Source organism: Rhinolophus sinicus, linkage group LG07 (genome assembly GCF_036562045.2).
Source record: "Rhinolophus sinicus isolate RSC01 linkage group LG07, ASM3656204v1, whole genome shotgun sequence".
Lineage (NCBI taxonomy): Eukaryota > Metazoa > Chordata > Mammalia > Chiroptera > Rhinolophidae > Rhinolophus > Rhinolophus sinicus.
The window spans coordinates 103,422,892-103,441,694 of record NC_133757.1 but is presented as its reverse complement, the minus strand read 5'-3'; the positions used below and the strand labels follow the sequence as shown (position 1 = coordinate 103,441,694).

General features: G+C 36.4%; 1 protein-coding gene across 2 annotated transcripts in view; it reads left to right on the top strand.

Moving 5' to 3' along the window:
- LRAT (lecithin retinol acyltransferase) overlaps positions 1–18,803 on the top strand; it is an 88,777-nt gene that overhangs the window by 15,066 nt on the left and 54,908 nt on the right. The window lies entirely within an intron of this gene.

The following is an 18,803-nucleotide window of genomic DNA, read 5'->3' as shown; positions in this document are numbered from 1 at the left end:
CGAGTGTAGGTGGGCATATGTGGCTTGAAAGTGTTAATAGTTTTAAAAAAAGCCTTTTCCCCAGAGCTCCAGGTAGCAGCAGAAACTTGTCAGAGTATCAGAGGACTTTCTCAAGAATCACCATAATTTTTACCTCCCAGATCACACAATAAGCTTGGAGTAAAGGGAGGAGACATTCGTTGACAACTATAACTGATTCAATGATGTCCCTTTGATATATCTAAACCAATAGCAGGACAGAAGAAAGGAATTCAACTTTAACCCTTAAGGGTTAGAAATCTTTGGTTGTAAGAAGTTGGAAGGATTGGGGGGGAGGGGGCTCTGTGTATTTTGCACTTCCCTTACTTTACCGAGCACTGCAACCTGCAGGTGTGTGCTGGAGGCAGGGGATACACAGGTGAGTAAAAACCGGTGCCAGCCCTCAGTGAACTGTTCATGTACCTAGAAGACAGATGTGCTGTGATCTTTTCTGCCCCCCACTGCCCTGTGTGTTTCTGCAGGCTGGGGAGTCTCCTTACCTCTGAATGCCTCGTGTCTGTCACAGGTCCTTCTCACAGAGGTTCAGTAAATGGGTCCCAATCAAACCAACTAACTTAGTGATTTACACTGAGAAGCTGAGAATAGTGTTTGGAGCGACACAGGGTGGTTTTCTAGAAGACCTGCAGCTGTTTTTCAGTGCAGTTGAATTGAACACAGCCTAACACCAAGGCCCTACCTATTTGTCTGTGCTTAACCATAACCTTTACAAAACCTAGTGGAATGTCTTCTCCTGCTGCTCCTCTGAACTCGCATGACACTTAGTTCAGTCCTGGGGCACTTGGTTCCCCAGCTTGATGGCATGTCCAGGCATGCTCCCTCGCCTTCCTTGTCCCTGGCTTCTGCCATACCATCCTTATGCCTTGTTAGTGCCCAGTAAATGTTGAGTCTCATAATGGATGGTGGGTGGAGATGTGATGTTGGGGGGACGTGGAAGTAAGGCAGTAAGGTAGGAATAGGATTTTGCTGAGAGCAGACTAACAGGTGTTTTTGAAAGCAACAGTTTACTGCATTTTAGGCATAAGAGCTCCTTCATAACATGGTGATGAGCTGATAAATAAAATGGCATCTGAAATAAGTGGACATGTTATGTCTTGAAAACAGAGCCTTTAGTTTTCTTTAAAGGAGGAAGGAAGGAAAGAAGGAGAGAAAGAGACAGACAGAGAAAGAGAAAACGAAGAAAGGAAGGAAAAAAATGAATCAACAAGGAAACTTATCTACTTATCTGTCTTGGCCCTGGGTTCTTTGTGGGGGAACAGGGTCTCCCCTGTGAATCTGTGATCACAGACCTGCTTTCGCACATGTTGGTGTTTAAATGTAGACTACTTTCATGGTCGGTGGAAAACCACAATCCAAGTAATTGATTTGGTAACTTAAAGTTCGTGGCTGCTACTATTTCCAGCTCATCTGGCAGACACAAACGCAGGTCCAGGGTGTTCCCTCCAAAGAAGCTCCTCCACAGTTAAAGCCTCACCAAACTAACAGGAGTTTGCAGTCTGAAATTGTAAAATGTATATAAATGTCCACAGAATTCACAAATTGGGAGGGTTCAATGCAGAATGGAATATGCATGTTAAAGATGTTTAAAGACTAAAAGCCAAAGCAGGGAACAGGAAGCTTTCAAAGAAGGCCTGGGTGGATTTGAATAGAGACCAAATGAACTTCTATTAATTAAACATATAATCATTGAACTAAAAACTCAATGAGTAGATGAAAGAGCAGGTTAGATACAATTAATGGACGATGAATGAATTGTATCCACAGTGCTACAGTGCTGGGACCCCCTCATTCATACTGTAAGTTCATGGGGAGAACCCATTTATCACGTCGGGCTTATCGTCTTTGTTTTACTTACTAACACACAGTTAATTTTCTTTGGCCATTACAAAATGTTTTCAGGTGCCCGTTTGTAAACTTTAAGATATTAAAAGCAAGTCAAATAAATAAATTGCTTTCCTATTTCAGGTTTAATATGTCTAGTGTACCAAGGAGCACACAGTGAGTTTCCAATTTGATTTCATAGAACAACGATACTCCATTAAAAAAATGATAGAATATTTTGTTGTTGTCATTAACCAAGTTATTCAGAGATGGCCACACGAAACTAGTTTATAAACTGATATATGTGGTTGGTATAATAATTTCTGCACTTTTGTATTCAGTATCCCCAGGCTTTATATTTAATACCTTGGAATCCAGTGGAATCTTAAGGTAATTAGAGAAGTCTTTAGAGTTTGAGGATGCTTCTAAATGTTTGAGGACTATTTTACTTATGTTAATTTTTTAATAGTAATTTTTCCTAAAATTAGGTATATTAACCCTTTCCTGGTCCAATTCCCAGCTCTTGATGTGCTTCCATTTAATCCCTTAGGAGCTTGAGGTTCTTAGTTGTAAAATACTCTCAAGTCAAATTGGCTTCTCCATATGGAGAAAGAATGGTGACAATTGTGCTATGTAGATAGAAAGGAGGATCCATACTGTAGGCTTCTGGGATCTCCCTGTTCACCCATTCAGAACCAACCCCGTCCATAACTTTGCTCCTATGAAGCTGTATTCTCTAGTTTTAAGTCTCCACTCTCCCGTGGGAGGCTGCTTTGAAGCTAGATTCCTTCATATTGATCCTCAAATCCGCATACCTTTGGGCCCTGCTACTCCTCCAGCAGACTCTTCCTTCCCTCTCTTCTCCAGTCAGTTAATCTCTTTAGAGCCTAGCTTTTCCTGAAATTGATCTTTCTTTTGCTCTCTTCTCTTCCTCCCACTGAAGAAGTGCTATTCTTTGTAATCTTGGTTTTACTAATATTTTGAGCAAATTGTATCCTATGTATACTCCAGAAGCTTCTAGTATTTATCATTATCTCTTGCTAATTGTGTGACCTGGGAAAGTTACATAATCTCCGGGGCTGCTTCCTAATCTTCATATCCACATGGGTTATTATGAGGATTAAATAAGAGAACCAGCTGAAACACATAATACACTGTCTGTCTGTAAGGCCCCAACAAGCATCTTAATTGTTGCTAGATATGATGACCATTATGAAAGGGAATGTTCAGAGAGCCTAGGAAATTTATAGTGGGGGCCCCTAACCTCTTCTGAAGGGGATGGGAAGGTCCTCCAGAGGCAGTGACACTTAAATTGAGACCTTCAGGGTGAATAGAATTTATTCTGGAAAAATATCCAAAGGTTCTAAGTGGAAGAAATGGCACTGCACATTCCAGGGCCTGAAGGCACACTGTAGAACGATGCAGGAACTGAGAAGTCCAAGATAATGGGATGGAGAGAAAGAGCTGGAAGGATGGGGAGAGGCCAGTCTTAGAGAAGTAGGCAGGAGCCAGAGAGCAGAGGACTCTGAATGCAATGGTTAAGATTTTGTACTTTATCTTGATCACAAATCAAGAACCACTAAAGAAAAGTAAAAGCAAAGAAATAACACACATACAGAGTAAGTTCTAACAGGATAATTCTGGCTACCTAGCAAGTTAGGGGCAACAGACACGAATGATAAGCTGTTGCCAAAGGCCAGTTGAGAGCTAGTACCTTGAGCAAGGGAGAAACTGAGAGCAGTGTATTGGTTAAATAATTTTTTAGGAGGTAGAACTGAAAAGATCTGATAATAGAGGGGATATACAAGGTCAGAGAAAGTGGGTTCTAGGCTTTTGGACACAGCACCAGGATTATGTTTAAAAAAAAAATAGTAATAAGGGGGACAACCCATAAATACCTTAAAATATCTAATAATAAGGAAATGGTAATACACCATCATTAATTATGTTTGTAATAATTATAAAACATAGGAAAGACATATTATTTAATTTCAGGAAAATAAATGCATGATGAAAAATGTATACCAATATTCTGATTTAAAATGTTGAAAAAATAAACATTAAAATCCTATGCGGAGAGAAGGATCAGGGAAGAATTTATACCAGCTACTATGGTTCATAGTGGCTTAATGAGTAATCTTTTCTATTTTTACTTTTCAGATGTTCTTTGATGACCAGATATTACTTTTATGAGAAACTATTTATACAATAAAATAATATGGACAAGAACAGCTATTTTAAAGGGAAATCATTTGTCACTTGTACTTTATCTGTAGAAATCTAAATTTTTATTTGTGGCGTATTTAAAATGAGACACGGCTGCGCAGATGTTTTCTTAGGGAAAAAAATTGGCATTATTCATTTTTTATGTTAAATGACATGGGCTGATTATTAAGAATTAACTAGTTTTAAAATGTTTGGAATGGTTTTCTGTGTTGAATGCTGTGTGGCAGCTCATTTAATCCTCACATGAACCCCTATAGGGTGGCCCCACATGTTGGTTGTGAACTACATAGTTTACATGGCCATGTGTGGAAACCTCAAAACATAGAGGAGTCCAGAATCCCAGGTCGACTGAGCGCTAGACCCAGAAAGCATAATTATGTGTGTAGTAAACTTTTTCATATGCTCTTAGTATTTGTGTGTGTCACCATCATCAGTCTCTACGTCTGAACCAAATTCAGGTGGTGGGGATTGGGGGGTCCATCACATCTTGTTGTGGTGACCACAAAATATGTACAGTATTATAAACATGAAGATTGTATCATATGTATCTCAAACAAGAATGAGATTATACTATGAATATTATCTAATCTAATTTTTTAAATAATGTCCTTTGAACAATAATATGTTCAGTGTTTTCCAAAACATCATTTTCATGGCAGTATATCATACTAATATATGATACAAATGACCTAACTAACTTAGAATTGAACCTACGTGTCGGTTCCATTTTTTTGTTGTTTTTTACTATTTTAAATAAGCTATGGTGGATATCCTTATAGCTAAATCATTATGTCTTTTCTTGATTATTTCTTTAAGATAAATTCTTCTGGTTTTAAGCATTAGTCTATCATACACACAGTCAACTCCCAAGAATAAACATTTATGAAGCACCTGCCAGGTGTAGTTATTGGGATCCTAAATACAAGACCATCAAACTTGCTTTCAGAATGGTCCTGATTCTATAAGGGATTCAGAAGAATATTTTCAAGGTAAAAACTGAATTTTTAAAAATTAAGCTAGCTAAAACCAGTACATATAGCCTCTTTATTTGTATAAAAATTTATAAGGTGTGTGGTTTACCACAGGGTGGCACACGTACATATCTGTTTATTTGTGACATGTTAGTGAGCAGTTATTTTTCCTCTACTGATCTATTTTTGTGTGTGTGAGTTATAACTGAAAAAATATTTAGGTTTAGTCTGAGATATTTATCATCTCTAGTTTATTATCGAGCTGAGGTTTGTACCTGTTTTGGGTTGAATCGTGTCCCCCAAAGTGCAGTTCTAACCCCTCAGTACCTTAGAATGTGACCTCATTTGGAAATAGGGTCTTTACAGAGCTAATTAAGTCAAAATGAGATTATTAGGGTGGGCCCTAATCCAACAGGATGTTTATTCTTATACAAAGTAGAAATTTGGACCTAGTGAAAGACACACACACACACACACACACAGGGACAACAATGTGCAGATGCTGTGAAGACAGAACTGGGGTGATGCATCTGTAAACCAAGGAACACCAAATGTTGCTGGCAGACCACCAGAAGCTAGGAAAGGACGATGAAGGATTCTCCCCTAGAGCCATCAGAGAGCATCGCCCTGCTTGTTTACACCTTGATTTCAAGCTTCTAATCTCCAGAACTGAGATAATAGATTTCTGTTGCTTTAAACCATCCAGTTTTTGGTACTTTGTGTGGCAGCCCCAGGAAATTAAGACAGTACCAAAAATAGAAATACTCCAAGAGTCTATCTCTTTAAGAACTAAATACACTAAGTATACCGGAACCTTGAAATTTCAGGCCATGCTAGGAGATTATTTTTTCTATCACCCTACTCAATTCAGAGCTTTGTTGTTAGAAGTCCCTTGATCCCGACTCTCAGAAATTCCTACATCATGAGCCAACTTACCTATAAGAACCTCACAATACATAGGCCTTTACCTCTGCTGTAAATTAGGAATCTGCAGATGACATTCCAGACCTCTCTCCATCTACACAGTGGCTCTTTCCAGTCTTGTCTCCCACTCTTGCTCTGAACTTTGTCTAGAGCCAAGCAGGTGCTGCTCACTCTTCTTCCTATCTCTTCCTTCTCCTCCTAAACTGTCATAGGGTTCCAGACTAGTGGGAAGCAAAGAAAACATGAGGTTTATAGCAACAATGGGAAATGTGTCCTCAACCTTTTGCTCTTACAGGTCAGTATTCTCTCCCTCAGAGTGATCAACTTGATTTTTGCAGTATTGAACCTTACTTGGGAGCAGATGACTTTCAAATTTACGTCTACTGACTGTATTATAACTCCCTTAGGAATATTGAATAGATTTGTTTTTATTTACAATTTTATTCTTACCTCAAAGTCATCAGCCTCTAAGATTTGTACATTTCTGACAGTGATATGGTCAGTCTCCCACTGACCTAGTCTCAGGCGATCTTTGTTCTCTTCCATGGTCTCCCTTATCTCATCAATCACCAGTAAGGTCAATTTTCAATCCATAATATCTTTCATTTTCTTCCTTTCATTTTCATCCACATTTGCAGTTTTCTTACCTGTATTCTAAAGACTGTCTTTTAATTGGTTTCCATGCCTCTTATTTCTAGTTCAACAGCTTTCCAACTTGGAAACAAATAATTGAAGTATCAGAAATCTGATCTCCTAGGTTTTATCATCTTGGTCTTATTTGTTCAACCAGACTAAACTTTTTAAGGGCACGGATCTTTACATTTCTACAGATTTCTCAGATGCATCACTTAGCCCAGAATAGAAATTAAAGAACATGAACTCTAGACATATTGCCTGGTATCCTGGTTTTGTCACTTACTAGCCCCATGAGATGGGACAAGTTACTCAGCCTTTATGTGCCTCAATTCACTCATCTGGAGAATAAAGATAATGGTAATATCTACTCTCATTGCATTATTATGAGTGAATAAAGCACTTAGAACAGAACCAAAAATGCATAGTAATTTTCAATAAAATGTTCATTTTTATTTTATTGTTTTGCACTTTGATGTTCAGCAAATATTTGTAGACTAATAAAAGATAAATTGTATTAATAGAAGCATGCTTTGATTTTATCTGAACATATTGTTGCATGTCTTAATTGTACCGTGTTTCCCCGAAAATAAGACCGGGTCTTGTATTAATTTTTGATCCAAAAGACACATTAGGGCTTACGTTCATGGGATGTCATCCTGAAAAATCATGCTAGGGCTTATTCTCAGGGAAACACAGTAGTGATGTAGTCCTGAGTCTTGTTGAGCTCTTCAAGTATGAAATAAGAGAATAATACATGCTCATAGGGTTGTTGTAAATATTACAGTAAGTAGGTTGCTGTTGGTAAAGGCTGAGTCCCGTGTCTGGCACATAGTAAACACTTAAGTAAATGGTACTCAGTAGAAACAATAATAATGGTAGTACTAAAAATAATGAAGCAGTAGTAGCAGTGATGGTAGTGGTAGTAATAATAGAAACAATGGTAATAACAGAGGCAGAATCAGGCAATCTGGCTAAGACAAAGGACAAGGGGAAAGCTGAGGGTATTGGAGAGAGTGTTGTTTAAATTCTTACCCATCAGATTCAGGGATTGTGGGAGGAAAAACTAAGTTCTAAGAAGGGCAGCTGTTGTTAGAGAGTGCCAAATAATAAGAGAACATTCTCAAGGTCAAGGAAGACAACCTGTGATCTGCCCCAACCCTCATTACAAGCCATTTCTCAACCATGTTTTCATCTTACTCAGAATTATCTTTCCTTTTCTCACAGTTAAAAAATTTATATGTGTGTGTGTGTGTGTGTGTGTGTGTGTATATATATGTGTATATATATACATATATATAAATATATATATACACACACATTAAATATTTATCATAAATTAGTAAATGGTTCATACTCTACGCACCCTCTTTAATACAGATTTTTAAAAATATTTTGTTTGGCTTCTCTTTTCCTGCTAATCTTTTTTGCTGCTTATTAACACCAGTAAACCATGTTGTAAACAGATGTACTACCATCCAGGATTTGTTGTTCCATTTATAGAGCGCAGACAGAGTAGATTTAGCCTAATTCTTAAGGGTCCTGGGATTTTCAGAACGGTAAATTAACACTGGCCTCAACTTACAGTCACCAGCTGCATTAGTCCCTAATGAGAGTCAGCCTGTCCTTTGAAGCTTTGAAGCCAGGCATTGATTTCTCCTTTCTAGCTATGAAAGTCCTAGATGGCATCTTCTTCCAATAGAAGGCAGTTTTGTCTACATTGAAAGTCTGTTGTTTGTTATTTAGTGTAGCCACCTTCATGAATTATCTTAGCTAGATCTTCTGGATAACTTGCTACAGCTTCTACATAAGCACCTGCTGCTTCATCGTGCATTTTTATGTTATAGAGACAACTTTTTCCCTTTTTCTGGATTAGTCTTTGGCTTAAGGAAATGCTGTGGCTGGTTTGATCGTTTATTCAGACCACTAGAACTTTCTCCATATCAGCAATAAGGCTTTCACTTTCTTACCACACATGTGTTCGCTGGAGTAGCACTTTTAATTTCTTTCAAGAACTTTTCCTTTGCATTAACAATTTGGTGAACTGTTTGGCACAGAGGCCCAGCTTTCAGCCTATCCCAGCTTCTGACAAGCCTTCTTCACTAAGCTTAATCATTTCTAGCTTTTGATTTAAAGTGAGAGACAACTGACTCTTCTTCTCACTTGAACACTTAGAAACCATTGCAGGGTTATTATTTGGCCTTATTTCAATATTGTTTATTCTCAGGGAATGGGAGGCCCCAGGAAAGGGAGAGAGACAGGAAATGGCTGCAGTCAGAACATACATATTTATTAAGTTCACCATCTTATATGGGCGCAGTTCATGGCTGTCCCCAACAATTACAATAGTAACTCAAAAATCACTGATCACCAATCACTGTAACAAAATATTATCAATAATTAAAAACTTTGAATTAATGTGAGGATTACCAAAATGTGACACAGATACAAGAAGTGAACAAATGCTGTTGGAAAAATGGCACCAATAGACTTAGTTGGCGCAGGGTTGCCACAAACCTTCAGTTTGTAAAAACCACAATATTTGTGAAGCACAAGAAAGCAAAGCACAACAAAATGAAGTGTGCCTGTATTCATTTACTCTTTCTGATGTTCCTCCCCTTTTTCTACTTTCCATATATGTCATTTAAACAAAGTATTCAATATGATGTAAAATGTGACAGCTGTTGGTCTTTAAATAATATCTAGCACAACGAAAGGTGATCTATTGTTTCTTCTCTAAGAACGGTCCCGAGGATATTATCTTAGGCATCTTCCTTATAATCATCATTGTTGCCATTATGCATTGCACGTGGCCTTTTAAAATTTATAATTTGTATTTATGGTGCTTAAAAATGCAGTGGTCATAATGCAATATAAAATAACTTCAATTAGTATATTTATTCTTTTTCCACTTCAGTATTTAAAAAATAATAATAAACTCCCAGTGAACTTTTATCCTGTAAATGACCTGATATGACATATTTGAACTTACTGTGAACTTTCACATGAACTTTTAGTTATCCTCTATGAAATACAACAGATGGAAATTAGGCAGATTTTTCAAATATTTTTAGATGCAGCACTTTGACGTGTTTAACAGAGACAACAGGGCCAACTATCTTTTTCCAGTGTTTACTTTACTGACTTTATGGTACTGCAGGTTGTTTAGTTACATTATATGCCTGAATTAAGAGGTTCCATTATATTTTTGTTTGGCTTCTTGATATTAAACCAGCACTTGTATATGCACTTAAAGACGAAACTAACAAGGTTATAAAATGTAAGAAATTCTAAGAGAACTTTCTTGAACACATTGAAATAATATTATTTCAAATCATTTAAATTCTAGGGGTTTTTAAATATTCCTTTCAGGTTGTAGAATATGAATCGGCTACGTTTTTCACATTGAATAGTTTGCAGCTAGGAATTCAGTTCAAAATGCACTTGGTTTCTGAACAGTCACTTGGGAAAGGAAGAGGAAAATTAATTGAGTATCAGCTATTGTATTACTACTGTCATGGTGTGAGATAGGCTCCTTATAGGTACTTTATCTTTACATCTGTCTTCTGAAAGTAGTTTTTGTGCTCATTTTACAAAAGGGAAAGGGAGACAGAGAGGTTGAGTAACTTTCCTGAGAACACAGCTAAACTAGGAATTAAATCTAGGTCTCCTAGACTTTCAAATTCTTCCTCCTTCAACAGTGATGTAATTTAAATACATAGCAAGTTAAAATAAGTTGCAGTTCTCATTTTAGGGGAATTTCTAATATTCTCCAGTCTTTGATTTTTGAGTTCATTTTTAGAAACAGCTTTGTATTAAAAGTAATGAACAGATTTTGTGTTAAAATACATGATCCTGTTTTTTCCCCCAGTGTTTAGGTATTGAAGGTGGAATAGTGCAGACTCAAGGAGCAAAGGGGTCTCTTCCTTCTTCCTTTTATAAGGTTTTCTCCTGTGTGATTTTGTTACCTGTTTAGAGTTCAGGGAGGAAGCACGTAAATTTCCCTCTGTGCAATAGATAGAGGGATTTAATTAGACATAAAGTATTAATTTCCTGGGGAAAGTCGGCAGAAAACATGGTGGGAGGATAAACCCATAGACCATCCTTGGTTTCTTAATGTTGGTAAGATTAACTGGTATATATAAATTCCAGAACTTACAATTACACTTAGGGTAATTCCTTAAATTTACAGTAATCATTATTCATATAAAACTACAGATGTGTATGGTAATACCATAATTACAAAGCATTGTAGAGAAGGACTGTAGGGTAGATTTTGAAGTACTAATACAGAGAACATATATTAATAAGATATTAAAAATAATGTTACTATTTTACATGTGGTATATTCAAGGTAGGAAACATAAAATTCAGGCCTATGTGCTTCATTCTTTTATCCTATTGCTTTGACAAGGCCTCTGAAGGCTACAAAGTAATGTTATGTCTAAAATAAAGCATCAGTTTTAAAGAAAAGCAAACTGACAAAATACACCTTTTTTAAAAATGCAATTTGTTTATCCATAATCTACAACAATTCTGATTAGGACTTTTTTTATTGCACGTGACAATTCAAATTAGCATAAACAGAAAAGGGTGGCAGGCACATGCAAACATAAACACACATATTTAGACTATATTAACATTAGGAGCAGTTCCTCATCATTAAATACTTTTTCACATTATTTCAAAAGTGCTCCATAGCACCCTACTAGCGGCACATACCATAGTGTATGGAACCATGCCATTCTTGTTGCACATTTAGATTGTTGCCAACAGGGGATTTCCAAATTCTCACCCCAAGAAGAAGAAAAGGCTTGATTGGAAGCTTAGGTAGCAGTATGATTTAAAGCCACAAAAATATTTCTCTAAATTCAGAAATAAAGATCAGATATAGTTGTAATTAGTTATTGAGTTGTTTAGCTAGCAAAATTTTTAAATAATTTATTAAATTCAGTGTTGACTCAACAGTAGTTTTAAAAAAAATTAGTTTTTGAAGAACGTATTTCTTATAATGAACTTTTTTTTTTTTTAAGGAGGGCACACAGCTCACAGTGGCCCATGTGGGGATCGAACCGGCAACCTTGGTGCTAGTACCAGCATCATGCTCTAACCAGCTGTCCACCTCTCCTTATAATGAACTTAAGTCTCAATTTCTCTTGTGTTGTTGTCTTGAGTTTGTTTTTGTCAGTTGGTAATTGGGATAACCCTACACAGTTGGACTAGTTTCTTCATATAATTTTAACTAGTACCCATAATATCTACGCTAGTGTTTGCAGTTAGAGCTTTGAGTTTCTTGAACTCTGTGTGTTAGGCCTATTCATTGACACATTATCTCTGTTAAAAAATAAAGCCACAACTTGGATGAAAACAATTTTTTATGTATTTTTCTAACTTTCACCAATGAAATTACATTTTTATTATAACCTTATCTTATAAATCCCCACCATTTATTTTTAAAGCTTGCACTTTACCTCTATGAAAATCAGTATTTCATTTAAGAAAAGGCAACGTTATTTCTGTGTGTACTTGGAATCATTTTTCTGATCAATAGTTACATGGTCCATTCTAGGGCATATTAATGATGGCATAGATTAATGCCATTGTTTATATTTGTAACTTTATGTCTACAAGTAAGTGTTTGTTACCATGATGGTTTTAGAGTAACTGCTGTCTGCACAATGGGAAGGCCAAAAGCAACTGAAAGAGGAAGGAGAACAGCTGAAAGTATATTGGAAAGGTTTGTACATGAAACAAAAAGATGGGTTTTCCAGTCTAACTAGATTTAAAGCATGTTTGTGACCAAATTACTTAGCAAGGATGATTATTATTACTTAACATTTTCCCCTAAAGTATTTATATATTTATTCAGCACTTTATGTATTGAGTGACAGGTACTGAAACAAATGAGTCCTGTACCAACAATTTTACAGTTTAGTATGCAAATACCCAGAAACAAGTAAGTATTAGAAAAGTTTTATGGATACTAAATTCTACTAAAAAACTTACACATTTTTTTTCTCTTAACCTAAAAATTACGTTCAGAAAGTTAACATAATGTACACAGGCAATAGAATGAGAAGTAAAAGATCCTTTGATAGGTCATATGGTACCTCCAACTAACAACTTTTATAAAATTTCTGATGCTTGAATCAAATCATTTACATGCTGTCTGCAGTAGTAATTCTCCCTACCATATTGTGTTTTTAAAGCATGTTGTTGAGTTGATCAAGAGAATCTGGGTTAAAGATTGAAACCCCTATTAATAAAAATAAGTTAAGTATTGGTGAGAGATATGAAAAGACAAATTAGTGCTAATTTCTTCTTTAATAGGGAGGGACTCATCAATCATTTTATTTGTTATCAACAATGATGATCAAAAACATTTATAAGTACAAAAATATATAAAGAGGAAAATGAATGAAAATAGCCTATGATCCAATCCCTTGACCTAGAATCAAAGTGTTTTTAAATTAAAGACAACTACAATTTGAATTTTTAAGATTATCTACATAATTAATTAATTAATTAATTATCTCTTTCAAGTAACATTTGAATTCTACATGCCAATCACTTCTGGTCCCTAGATATGTAATTGTGAGCAGAACAGACCAGGTGACTATCCTCATGGAGATAGACATTAAACCAATAACCCACAAGTAAGGAATTGAAAAGTACTGTGAAGATTAAAAAGTGTTATGAAAAAGAATAATAGGGGAACATAATTTAAATTTAGCAGTTAATGAAGGTTTTACTAAGTGATGTTTAAACAGAGAAACCTGACATATAAGTACCTTCTTGGGCACTCAAATAAAACAAAAGCAATGAAAACATAGTTATACGTCACAATGGCTGATATACATTATTCAGTAAATACTGTTGAATGAATGTGTGACTATTCCAAAAGTCAGCAAACAAAGCAAACATTAAAACAGAAAGCGTAAAACAAGATCTCAAGTTAAGGCAAAATGATAGTTTTACAAATAAACATAAATGTTATAAACTGCTCAATTAAAAGATAGTCTCTTAGAATAGATGAAAATCCAAATCCAAATAAGTGTTCTAATACACATTGAAACAAAACCATTGAAGAAAGTCAGAAATACCAGCATAGGCAAGAAACAAGAAGGGTAAGGAGGTAGAAAAAGAGGGGGAAGAGAATGAGAAGAAAAACATAGGGAGAGATAATATAGTAAAGTAGGATTCAAATGGCATAAAATGTATCATACACAATAAACATCATGTAGTCATGTACTTTCGTGTGCTAAATAACAGTGCATTAAGACATTTAAGTCAGAATCATTAGATACCTAAAGACAGATGGAGAGAAATACAATTGCTATGGAATTTTAACAGGCCTTAATATTTATCAAATTGCCTTAAAAAAACATAGAATAGTATAATAATACTGAATTAATAGCTACAGATAGAACATTTTGCTTCATGAGACAAGTGTGGACCTTATTTACACACACACACACACACACACACACAGACACACACCTGAATATTATTCAGTCAGGTAAAAAGAAAGAAATCTTGTCATTTGTAATAACATGGATGGAACTTGAGGGCATTATGCTGAGTGAAATAAGTCAGATAAAGACAAATGCTGTATGATCTTGCTTACATATGGAATCTGAGAAACATTGATCTCATAGAAACAGGGTAGAAGGGTAGTTGCCAGGGCTGAGGGGTGAAGAAATAGAGAGATGTTGGTCAAAGGGTACAAACATTCAGTTCTAAGATGAATAAGTTCCAGGGATCTAATGTACAGCATGGTGACTATAGTTAACCCTGCTGTATTGTATACTTGAAAGTTGCTATGAGAGTAAAGCTTTAATGGTCTCACCATAACAACAGTGAAATGATAATCATGTGAGGTGAAGGATGTGTTAACTAATCTTATTGTGGTAAACATTTCACAGTATATACATGTGTTAAGTCGTCGCATGCTATACCTTAAGCTTACACAATGTTACATGTCAATTATACCTCAATAAAGCTAGAAGAAAATTAATTCCCCATCCCAGGCTTTACCATTTTGTTAATAGAGTCAGATGTTTTTGCAGACTTTCTAAGAGTAAAATGTTTTAGCAGCACGATTACTGTCCTTTTCCACCTTAAACTACCCTTTTGTCAAACTTTTCCATGTATGTTGACAGCCTCCCAGGCCATTCTGTGTGTATTCTCGCCAGCCTTGTTGGTGTAGCTCTGCTTTCTACAGGAATGTTGCTACCCAACCACACCAACTCACCTAATTTCATGATATTGAAAGTGAGGCCAGAAGTTTAGTTGCTGTATGAATGATCTTCAGCTCCCAGAACCAGAAGTATATGGGTAGTCAGGGAGAAACAGGTTTGAAAGGTGTGTAGCCAGAATGCAGTCCACATACGGAAAATTCTTCCGATCATTAGGTGCGTGCAATTCATTAAGTCTGTAAAATGTATTAGGAATGTAAGCAGAATTCAATTCTCATTGCCAGCTAGTCAAAACTGGAAGACCTCCCCTCTCAGAAATATAATTGGCAGTGAAACATATATAATTATAATAATACCTCAAACTGAAATTATTTTTAATATAAAATATTATTGAAAGTTATTACTTGGCTCCCAGAATCTTGGGAGAACCGTAGAACCATTTTATATACTACTCAGTCAATCCTCTCTCTCTCTCTCTCTCCCTCCCTCCCTCCCTCCCTCCCTCCCTCCCTCCCTCCCTCCCTCTCTCTCTCTCTCTCTGTCCTGCACCAGGCAGGTAGGATCCTGTATGCCAGAGTCCACATTAGCCGTCTCAGAAGAACCACATGGCTCTATCACCCTCCTACCCAGAGTTACAAACTCAACTCCCTTCCTGCAGTGGTCACCCCTCATTACTCATTTCTCATTCAAGTTCTGCTTGCTGGGGACTTAGCCCAAAGGCCGGCACCCTGGCTGCAAGACTGGGAAATGTTGGAGTTAGAATGAGTGAGGGTGAGCCAACCTGCAGAATCTGCCACAGTTTCCTGCTTCCTTATAAATTCACTGTGAGACTTTAGGCAAGGTGCTTCACTGCTCTAACTAATCCATTTTCTTAATACCAACCATGAGGATTTGGGGCTCCATGAATTCTAAGTGTTCTTACAGTAATACAGATCTGTGTTTGTACTAGTTAGAAATTCTGGCTTTAGTGATGGGATTCTTAAATGAACTCGTGAAAGTAAGTCAGTGGAATTTATTGGCTCTTATAAGCTGATTGTGGGAAGAGCAGGGGCGAAGCTGGTTTTAGGGGTGGTGTCTGGCCTCTGGCTGTCTCCCCTATCTGCTTTCTGTGTGTTGGCTGTGAAGATCAGCTTCTCCATGAAGCTGAAGCTGCAGCCCCGACAGCCCCAAGGCTCATACCCAAACAGCTCTGAATCATAGAGGAAAAGAACTCATTTCCTGGAATCAGTTTTGAAGGTCCAGAAGGAGGGCTCTTAGTAGCCAAGCTTCGTTTATGTGCCTGCTCTTGTGGCCAGAGGACTGGTCTTTAACTAGAGAAGGGGTGTCATATGGGCACCCAGGACCTGTTTTAAGGCGTCAGCCACCCCAGTCTGTGATCAATGCAGAATCCAAGATCCAGTGTACCACAGTACGTGATGTGGGGTTTATTAATTTGTTTTCAGGCTTTCATTTTGTGAATCTCAATGTTGTATGGGGTTTAATAGGAGAAACGAACACCATATAGGCTGAACACCTGCCCTCAGGAAACTTAAAATTTCATTATAGAGACAAAAGCAAATAGAAGCACATAAAGACCTAGCTATAAACAAACAATATAATAGTTTTAGGGGAAAAGATCTGAAATCTTAACGCAGATGAATTTGAACTTGGAGGGATGCACTGGTTTAACAGTTTTTGCCAGGTATTTTTCCCCAAATCATATTCCCAATCCAAGTCATACTTGGCTTGAAAGGTCATTGCAAAAATATAACATTGATAATTTTTCTTAAACTTTTGACCTTTCTCTTTTTTTCTCAGATATTGATTGTGTTTATCTAGACAACATTTTCCTTTGGAAAGGACATTATTATACTGAAATATATTTTGTCTTTAGCAATAAATATGACAATATTGTCCTTTGGTCTTATACTTTATGAATATAGCTTGTATAACAAGAAAATTTCTCCTTGGAATCAAGGAATAAGTAGCTCACCCTAAAATTTATCTGAACTGCAGATAGCATTTTGCATATCAGGTTATATTGTGTTGGCAATTAGATTGTGGAAAATGTGTGAAAAGTTTCATCTGATCAGTGTGTCGGCCTTTGGTTCATCATACAAATGAACTTCTTAGTTTTATAATCTGAAGCACATGCATATTAAGTAGGGAAAACTAGTTGCAGTAAATCCTGGCAATAATCCGGGTATTTCAATAATGTCACATTGTTGTTTCTGAATTTGCTTGTAACACTGTTACATAAAGGTCTTATTTTTAAATTGTTTTAGTCTTGCTGGCTTCTCTTCTGCTGATTAGATTGATTGAATTTTATTTCATTAGATTTTATACTTATATGTTATGTCAAAGCTCTTGAATGCATTTTGTACCCTTTTCCTCATGGACAATCCATATAGATGTAGTTAGTGGTTTATACATATTTATACTGTTTATTTCTTTCTTGGAATTTTTATTGCAATAGGCAATAACCAATTTATGTACTTCAGGGATGATAGAGGATCACTCCTTGCTTTCAAAAGTGGGATATATTCATTCCAACAAGTGGAATATAATGGTTTTAATGACTAGCAAAATCACTTTAATGACTGTATGTCCCAGCTTATGTCCCGTTTTCCATTGTATGGCAGATCGCAGAAGTTTAGAAGGCTGAATTTACAGGGCTTAACTGGATTTGAGGAACAAGGGAGAGAGGGTCATCAAAGATCATTGTGAAATCTGGCTTAGACCACTGGGTGAGTGGTGGTGCCGCTCACAGAGAAAGAGAACATCGGGGAAGAAGCAGGTTGGGAAAATCTGTAGGACTTTTCAAGATATCCAGTAGGGAGCCACTGGGGAGACATCAACATATAGAAATAATTTCATCTCAACATGCAAAAGATTTGCCAAAAAGGATCCTTCAAAATAGGCTTAGAAGAATCTGCCAGAGTTGGAAAGAAGAACTAGGACAGAAGGCATTTAACAATTCAAGGAAAGAAAGTATTTCAAAAAGAATCAAATGGTCCTGGTGTCAAATGCTGTCAAATGCTATAAAGAGGTCAAATAAGATAAAAACCAAAAAATTCTCATTGGATTTTACAATAAGGGTGTTGCTGGTGACTTTGGAGGAAACACTTCAGTCAAGTGGCAGGGACTGAATCCAGACGCAACAAGTTGAGGAATATCAATGCTTTAATCATTAGAAAAATAGTTGGTGTGAATAAATCTTATACTCGTACCATGTTTCCCCGAAAATAAGACCTAGCCGGACAATCAGCTCTAATGTGTCTTTTGGAGCAAACATTAATATAAGACCGGGCCTTATCTAACATAATATAATATAAGACTGGGTCTTATATTAATGTTTGCTCCAAAAGACACATTAGAGCTGATTGTCTGGCTAGGTCTTATTTTCGGGGAAACACGATATATGGAAATGCTGTACTTGAGTATCAAGTTAAGTAAAGATAAAGAGAGGCCTGTCTTTATTACCATAACTGAAGTAGCACCTCCCGTAGCCTATTACCTTCTTTGTATCATAAAACTTACCACTGTCTGCAATTATATTATTCATTTATCATGTCTACTGTCTGTCTCTCCCTTCTAAAATGTAAACTCTCAGCAGACAAGTGATTGTTACTACTCACTACCAACTGTCCAGCACCAAGAGTAGTGCCTGGCTCTTTATAGGTGCCCACTACATGTATGTTTAATGAATGAATGGACAAGGTTCAAATGACAGCAAAATATGAACTGGGAGAATGTATTGCTCTGAAGGGCAAAAGCTCACTTAAAGGAAATCAAATTCACACCTTGAAATACTGCTCCTCATTTGTCATGATTTGAATGCATAATTCTAAGCCCTTACTCTTTAAGATGATGGCTAATTCTTGTAATAAAATAATCCTGTACAATTCATTATCCTGATGCAGATTAGCAAAAAAATTTTAAGGTAAAACTCAAAATTCTAGAAAAAAGCCAGAAATGGCTATTGAGATATATATATTATTTTAGATTATTATAG